Below are 7,137 nucleotides of genomic sequence, written 5' to 3'. Positions count from 1 at the left end.
AATTAAGGTTAAAAACAAGTAATGACCATTAAGGTACCCAAAATAATTATACAATTTCCAAAAGAAATAATCTACTAAAGTATGTGCCAAGACCTGGTGTCACAAGTTACGGGCAACTAGTAGAATATACAAAAGTACAATCCTATCCTACTGTCCGAAATGGAATAGACAGCAAAAATAAATAAGAGAAACTCCATCAAGCTGCTGAACAGCACAGGAGGGGAGCAGCTCACCGTAGAAGTTTCGGAGTAGGCTCAGTGATACGCACCAGACCGATAGCCAGATGTACCTGTCTCAGACCCTGTACAATTAAGTACATAAGTGTAGTATGAGTACATAAACAATATGTACCCAATAAGTATCCTGTCTAATCTCGAAGAAGTAGACACGAGAAGTCGACTTGACACTTACTAGGGTCAAAATAATATGAGATATAAATTACATTTTTTTGCATGGATAAAAGTAATCAAATAGCAGTATGTAGCAAGAACAAACAGGTTCTCTCCTAAGTAATGTCACCACTAGCAGCTTCATTTCAGGGCAATTAATACTCTAAATCATAGAAATTCGGTAATAAACAGGAGCAAATAGTGCCGAGGTCGTTCGGCCCGATCCAACATAAAGTAAATTATGCACTGCCGAGGGTCGAGCGGCACGAACCGTAGATGCATCTATTACCCCGCTCGCGAATCATCCATGTGACGCTGTCACATGTAATTAAACATATCAACAGACAGACAATGACATATAACTGGAGAGAAATTACTCAATGCATTATCATCTTCCCTTTTAATCACTAAGAATGCTCATGTTCCTCTCAAATAATCCCATTTATCATAATCACATAGTTAAACAATCTAAATTAAGCATACAGTTGCAACGATACCACATAAAGCATGCTTTTGGGTCCTAAGCTACCCGGACTTCGCACAATAGTAGCTACGCATGGACTCTCGTCACCGAGTGCGTGCGTAGCCCCCGCATTTAATAACAAATTATTAGATTACATTACCTATGGGGACAATTCCCTCTTACAAGGTTAGATAGGAGACTCACCTCGCTCCAATGTGCACTTCCAATACCAAGAATGAGCCCGAACCCTCAAATTGGAGCCGAACGATTCAAAACTAGATAAACGAGGTAGGAACTAGTTAATATAAGCTTACAAGATCATATTCTAACTATTTACGCAATTTCCCACCCTTAAACACAAATTTCCTAAAATCCGACACGGGCCCACGTGCCCGGATTCCTAAATTTTTCAAGGGAAGTTGTTCTTCATAACCCAAGGATCAATAATATATGATTTCTAATTCATTTCATGACAAATTTCATGGTCAAATTCAACTCTTGTCAAAACCCTAGGTTTTTGCTCTAACCCTATGATTTCACCTTAATACTAGTGTTCAATCTACCTAAGACATAAGTATTAAACTAGAAATAGGTAGAACAAACTTACCTCAAGATGCTAGGTGAAGGTCTTCTCCCAAAAGCTCTAAAAATCGCCAAATGGAGGAGTGAAATATGGCAAAAATAGACTTAGAACCCGTAATGAATGAACTCACTGCTTCAGCGATTTCCGCATCTGCGGTCAGGGAACCACATCTGCGGTCCCGCATCTGCGAGGAAATGGCCGCATCTAAGGTTGTTGGCCAAAAGGACTAGGGCCGCTTCTGCGGCGTTGGAGCCGCTTCTGCGGTTCGAGAGCCGCTTCTGCGGTTTGCCTGGCCTTCCCTGGGCCGCATCTGCGATTGATGGACCGCATCTGCGGTCCACCAACCGCAGGTGCGGTTATGACAGAAGCAGCGGCTTCAGCACTTCTAAAAATTTTCCACTTCACTCGAGCCTCGTTTGATTGACGCTCGGGGCCCCCGGGCCCCGCCTGAACATACCGACAAGTCTGAAATCACGAAACGGACCTACTCGAACCTTCGAAATGCCCGAAACAACGCTAAATATAAGAATCACCCCCTAAAACCCATTGGATCAAACTTATGAACTTCAAGTTCTTAATTATCCTCCAACGGGCCAGAACGCGCTTAAACTACTCGGATTGACACCAAATTTTGCGGGCATGTGTTAAATGTTATATTGGACCTGTACTGGACTTCGGAACCAACATACGAGCCCGATATCGACGTAATTAATCATTAATTAGTTTCTTTAAATCCATAGAATTTAGTTTAACAATTTCTAATAAAAATTCATTACTCGGGCTAGGGACCTCGGAATTTGATTCCGATCAAACGCCCAGGTTCCATATTTTCCTGCGGACCCTCCGGAACCGTCAAAACATGAATCCGGGCCCGTTTGCTCAAAATATTGACCAAAGTCAAACTTAGCCTTTTAAGAAAATCCTAAGGAGTCAAATGTGCATATTTCAATCCAAACTCTTCCAAATCCCGAACCAACCATCCCCGCAGGTCATAAATTAGTTAAAGCGAGCACGGAGAGTTTATTTTTTTGGCGGGGAGGGGCGGGGGGGGGAACGGGTTCTAAAAAGTAAACGACCGGTCGGGTCGTTACAGTTATGTAGTTGGATTTGGTGGTGGGATAACCGCGAAGGAGTTGAAAGGCGGTAACTCCTCTAAAGCTGCATTGTTGAAAAAGCTGAATGCTACTGAAAAAGAAAATAAATCACTAAAAGGACGTCTGGAAGGGTTAGAGAGTAAATATGATGAGCTAGGGAGTAAATACGCACAGCTTGCAAAGATAGTGTTTGATCAGCCTTCATCACCATCTTCAAGTGATCAATATATTGAATCATTTAACAAGTTAGTAGATTAAAAATCCTATTTACATGCAAATGATTAAGTAGGCGTTTGGCCTTAATCTGTAATTTTTATTTTATTTTTTTGTGAAAAGTTTTTGACTTTATTACTGTTTGTAAATGAAACTAAAATCCAGCCGTGTTCAGATTTAGAACATTGTAAATGCAACAACACGGAGCTAGCTCTATAAGAAAATAATTAAACTCCCGGGGGCAACCACAATTGCTAAGTTTCCTTTAATTCCATTATTAAGCCTCTCTACGAACTCCAACTGTTCACGTGTATGTGTTTTATGTTATAGTGAATTTCTACCAAGAGAAATACGTTATGAATGTCCTACGTGCACTTGACATGGTCGAGAGACGTCTCTGATAAACTGCCTATGCTTTTCCTGTATGTTCACCTAGTTTAATTTCCAAGTTACATTGATTTTTATATGTTTGAATTTCTAGTTGTTAATTTGCTATTTATATCCAGCAAAGAACTTGTATGGGGAATGGTAGTCTCCTCAATGTTATTACAGTATCTTTGTACAATTTGAGAAGATAACATTTCAACTGCATGAAATCAAATAATACGTCATGACTTTGTGTGTGCTAAATTTGCTGGTTGTTTATCTTGATCCAATTGCACCTAAAGTTAGTAATAACTGAAGATGCCCTTTTTCCTATTGTTGTTTTGTCTGCACAAGAAAATGGGTAGGCTCACACTTAGCTGCATAACCAAATTTAGATGTGATGTACTTACAGCTTACGATATGAACCTTTCTTTTCTCTTTATTTGAAAATATGTTCCTTGGAAAACATTTCCCCCTACCTTGTGCACTCGAGTGGACCCAAGATACAGCCACAAGCTTCTTTGCTACATAATAGAATTCACACATCGGATTCTCCTCAACACTCAGAGTACCTCAAGTTTTCGACCAGATGTTATCAATCTTGAAACATTTAATAAAACAAAATGAGGTCACAACATAAAAAGTTGCTTAGACAAAGAGCAGAAAGCTTACAAGAAACATACCCCTCTGTGTGTTTGCCATAATATCAAACATATGGTGTAAAACCTTCTTTTTAGAAATCGAAAATGCTCCTGCTGGAAATCAACATAAGAATCTTTTCATTGATGATTGTGTGGAATAGAAACTCATCAGTACACCAAACCCGACAAGCGTAGAGCATGACACTTAAAACTTTCCATTTCCTCGTTTTAGTTCTTAATCCGAGGTAACTATGGATGCAAACAGATGAGGTCAAGAGATCTAACAATCCAATCATGTCATCCGATTTCAGAGATACTACAAACTGTTGTAAAATAACCCTCCTCCAACAGGATATCCACATTTGAGGAAGTCCTTGGATCTGCTAACAGGGAAAGTATTGCCTCTTTAGGCGTAGAAAGATCCTTACCATTTAAATCTTAAGAAGACTCCTGTTAGTTTCCTGTTGCTGCCTTCTGGTGACAGTTCACAATCGATCTCGAGCACTCTATAATTGATCTTCCGAGTAACTAGTATGCCACTCGCATGTCTTACTCCACTGCTGGACATCGTAGAGTGTGGTCTGAGCTGTATAGATTGCTGCAGCAACTATGAATGATGTCGGAAACTTGAACATTTCATATTCCTCTAGACAAAGCTCAACCACAAAGAAAGACAGCAGCTCAAGCTTCCTATCAGATTGAGCAGCCTTAAGATATCTTCTCATGAAAACATATGCAGTTGGAAGTTGAGCATCATTCTTTTCACTTCAAGAACCTCCTTCCTTGAATAGGCTTTGTCCTACATAAACACGAAATCTTCCACTAATGGAACAAAAACTTCCACATATTTGCATGCTAATGGCATGGCAACCAACCCAACAAGTTGTAACTTCTTCCTAACAACACCTTGCTTCTACAAAAATCTATCAATAAAATTAATAGTCAGGCAACATCTCTTCTCTGAGCCTTAATCTATAGAATTTCAAGAAGCTCTAAATGGGATTTGCTTCCCAAAAGCGACACTGGTTGTGCAGGTTTTAGTGTGACAAGATTGGGTGATGTAGAACTATTAATTTAGTCATCTTCCGATCATCATCTACAGACATAGAAAATATAATGTGTTGTGTTCTTGCTACAATACTATCTGCTGTTATGTCATCTGATCTTTGTATTTTTTTCACTTCCTTCTTTATAGCCATTAGTGTAGCCTTTAATGTATCTGATCTTTCTTCTTTAGTTGTTTATTTTTTGCTACTGAATTGACATAAATTTGTTATTTTAACAGATCAAAAATTTGAAGTCCAAAGAACCTATCCTTGAAGAAAGTGGAGATCAAGTTGAAGTACAAGAGGTTTTTGGTTTGTGAGGGTTGGTTTAAAGATATTGTCTTATGTACATATATATGTTACAATTTTACTTTTTCTCTTTTTAGAAATTATTAAAAATGATGTCTTACAATTTGGATTGATTTTTGGTAAATATGATTCTTTAGTTCTTTGTATTAACAAGATATTGGCATATTCTCCAATGTTGTTGAACGTGTATGAACGCATATAAATAATTATTACTATTCATGCAATTTAAATTTTCGCAATTATATTTACTACGTTTCCAAATTAGCAAAGAAAAATGTGGTCATTAGAACTCTTTAAAGACAAGATTCTCAAACAGATAAATGACCATCCATGAAGGAAATTTTGGCATTTAAGAATAGTTATACAGTTAACGAAGGGAATATCGCTCGCTAAAAGAACTTGAATTGACTTAATTAGTTGTTGTCATTAAAGACTTTTAATGACCGGATAACAAGTTAGCGAGGGAAAAGTTCTGTCGCTAAAAAGCATGTATAACGACCGAAAATTATGCCGTCGCTAAAGAACCTTTAACGACCGAATTGTAAGCCGATCGTTAAATTTTAACGTCGGAGCTTTTAACGACCGGCGACTACCGGATTTTTTTCCTGTCGTTATCAACTTTTAACGACCGGAATAGGACTTTTAACGACCAGATTTCCCCTCGCTAAAGGCCTATTTTCTTGTAGTGATGGTAGATTGAACAAAATAAGAAAAATATGTATCCCATACGAGAAAGAAAAGAGCACGGAGAATTAGTAAAAGTCTCAAACCCTAGTTTTAGGTAAACCACAAAATTGGCAGTAAAATAAGGTACATAATGCATACAATGAACGTGGACAGGAGATTATTCAAAAAGAAAACCCGAATCGAACCAGATTTGGTTCAATTAAAGCAGGTCTGAAACCCTAATTTGGGGTAAGCCATAAAATCAGCAGAGAAACAAGGACACAATAATCGCATACCGCGTACAATGAACATAGACAGGAGTTATTCAAAAAGAAATGAAGAATCGAACTAGAAAAAGATCTGAAATCCTAATTTAGGGAAAATAAAGGAAATTAACAAGAGTAGGCAGATTCACGCATAATGAAGTGAATATAGATGAGATAATGCTAAGAATCAAAGTTTGAACCAGTTTAAGTTCGAATCAAAGAGAATCTGAAACCTTAACCTTTAGGGTTAAGTAAGAATCCACAAGAGATACGCAAAATAATCGTACTCACAAAGAACACGGGATGAACACAGACGGAATACACAACAGGTTAAGGATTTTGAACATATTTGGTTCGAATCTCTCCAGATCTGCTTGCCATTTTAGGCAAGCCATAAGGTTATACCAAAGAACGTCTAGCCAGTAAGGAGGAGGGGCCAAATAAGGTAGGGAATCAACGGTTGATTCCATTATGGGGTTGGAATCGAAGAAATTAGGGTGATGACGACGCTAGGGTTTTGAGAGGAGAGGGGGTGAAGATGAGAGAGGGAGTGTATAGAGACGGCGGGCTGGGTGAACTGATTAGGGTTTAGATGGGTTAGGTTAATTAAAAAGGATTGGGGTAATGTGGACCGTTGATTTCGGAGATCAACAGTCCTGATTCAAGGGTTCTGGGTCGGGTTATAATAAACGGTTGTGGGATTGGTTAATGGGTTAAGGGTATTGGCAATTTGATGGTTAGCTGGTGTATTGGGCTGGGGATAATTGGGTAGTATATAGGTCCGAAATTGGATTTTTTAGGGGCTAGATTTTAAATACCTAATTATATCAGTAAAATAATATATAAAAATAATTAATAAATAATAAAAATGTCATTCATACATGAAAATGATTTAAAACTATTACTTAACATTATGAAAATATTAAAAGTCATTTGTATCCAAATAATGTAATTCTGCATATATATTGGCTATTATTGCAAAATATGCAATTTTAGCCTAAGGTTGCAAATATATATATATATATATATATATATATATATATATATATATATATATATATATATATATATATATATATATATATATATATATATATATAT

The 7,137-nt window shown here is 37.5% G+C and overlaps 1 pseudogene; it reads right to left on the bottom strand.

Annotated features, from left to right (window-relative positions):
* The window catches only part of LOC109224202, a 9,137-nt pseudogene continuing 5,764 nt past the window's right edge, over positions 3,765-7,137 (bottom strand).

The sequence above is a fragment of the Nicotiana attenuata genome, chromosome 3, assembly GCF_001879085.1.
Source record: "Nicotiana attenuata strain UT chromosome 3, NIATTr2, whole genome shotgun sequence".
In the NCBI taxonomy this organism is placed as follows: Eukaryota; Viridiplantae; Streptophyta; class Magnoliopsida; order Solanales; family Solanaceae; genus Nicotiana; species Nicotiana attenuata.
Note: the sequence above shows the minus strand (reverse complement) of the source record. Positions and strands in the feature narration are given on the sequence as shown.